Here is a 1,719-nt window from a genome sequence, read left to right as displayed (position 1 = left end):
CCTCATCTGTTTTTGTAGATGTTGGTGAAGTGAAGGACATTCCTGAAATAAACAAGGGTAAAGTTCAACATCTACTTATAACTAAACCTTTTTATAAGGAGATTTTTGTTCTTTTAGCTTCATGCAACTGTACTTGAATATTAGTGACTTGTTTCTAATTTTTTAAATTGTATTTTAGAATTTTTACATGATGATATTTTGGAGGTGAGTCTTTGTTATGAAGATAAAAATGTATTTATTCTAAAAACATCTGTGTGCATAGTAACTTTGCATTATGTCACAATATACATGTTTCTTATACTTTAGCCTATAGGCAAGCAGAGGAGTACCATCATTAAAGAAAACATCCTGTGGACATCTCCAGTCCCCTACCTCTTAAATAATGACCTTGGTAAATATGTGTTTTTCTTACAAATACACCTGAAATAAATCTTTATTTCTTTATTTCTATGGGAATACATCTTTGTGATGTCATACCAGAAAATGCATTTTTTCCCCATGTCAGCTGGACGCTTTTGACACATAGAAGCCACATAATGAAAAAAAGAAAACAGCAGCATGTGCAAGTGCACAGAGCTAATTTAATGGAATAGTTTTGTACCATCCAGTTGTGCAAAGTAACCACCCGCGCCTTTGCTAAAACTGGAAAAAATGTTTATAACTGTATGCTTTAGCGCCTTAGAGCAAAATGAATGGGCAAGGCAAAGGACCTTTATTGGTTGTCTAAAATATCTTCTTCTTTTCTTTTAATCTCTATAACACAACAACGGTAGACATTGATTCTAAAGGAATCATTCTGAGAGCCTTTGACCAGTTCAGATTGAAATCATGCATTGACTTCAAACCAAGGGACTCTGAGGACTATTACATTTCTGTCAAACAGTTAAATGGGTATGTTTTTTTCTGCTCTTTGTTGTTGTTGTTGTTGTTTTTAAAAATAAAATTTCCTACTTAGCTGCAATTAGCATAAATATTCTAAAAATGACTATGCTGATTTTTCAATTAGACTTTTTGTTCCTTTAGTTTAATTTGTGATATATACAGAGGTGCACATAAGTCCGCAGGTGCGCATACACTGTCAATATCAAAGACGCGCACCAGATAAGAAGGTGCAACGCACGTTTGCGTGCATAAGATTTTCTGGAGGAGGACAGACATTTGTTTAGAACTCTTAAAGATGTCGAAGAAGCAAGCTCCTCTAAACAATTACTTTGGTGTTCCTCCACCGCAAAAGAATTCTCGGAAAAGTGGTGCCGCTAGATTCCACTCTAGCGGAAAAAAACAGGGCCTTTTATATAATATAAAAGGACCTGTTTTTCATGGGATATTCTGCACCACATCTCTGTGCATTCATCATTTGTTTGAAGCCATCTCACCTTCTGCAACCACTTTTTCCACATTTTGTCACATTAAAGCCACAAACATGAATTAATTTTATTGGAATTCCACGTGAAAGACCAATACAAAGTGGTGCACACGTGAGAAGTGGAACGAAAATCATACATGATTCCAAAAATTTTCTACAAATTGCCCATTCTTCTTTGCAAAACAGCTCCAGCTCAGTCAGATTAGATGGACAGCATTTGTGAACAGCAGTTTTCAGATCTTGCCACAGATTCTCAATTGGATCTGGACTTTGACTGGGCCATTTGAACACATGGATATGTTTTGTTTTGAACCATTCCATTGTTGCCCTGGCTTTATGTTTAGGGTCGTTGT

The 1,719-nt window shown here is 35.7% G+C and overlaps 1 long non-coding RNA gene across 1 annotated transcript; it reads left to right on the top strand.

Annotated features, from left to right (window-relative positions):
- The first annotated feature begins 12 nt into the window (after positions 1-12).
- Positions 13-924, top strand: LOC102312218. Its single transcript, XR_001336042.2, has 4 exons — positions 13-57; positions 179-204; positions 307-391; positions 774-924. It is a non-coding gene; the product is annotated as an uncharacterized LOC102312218 (long non-coding RNA).
- The last annotated feature ends 795 nt before the right edge of the window (positions 925-1,719 follow it).

The sequence above is a fragment of the Haplochromis burtoni genome, unplaced genomic scaffold (genome assembly GCF_018398535.1).
Source record: "Haplochromis burtoni strain Fernald_Lab_line unplaced genomic scaffold, NCSU_Asbu1 Contig_3077, whole genome shotgun sequence".
NCBI classification, from domain to species: Eukaryota; Metazoa; Chordata; class Actinopteri; order Cichliformes; family Cichlidae; genus Haplochromis; species Haplochromis burtoni.
This window is presented reverse-complemented; position numbering and strand designations above follow the sequence as displayed.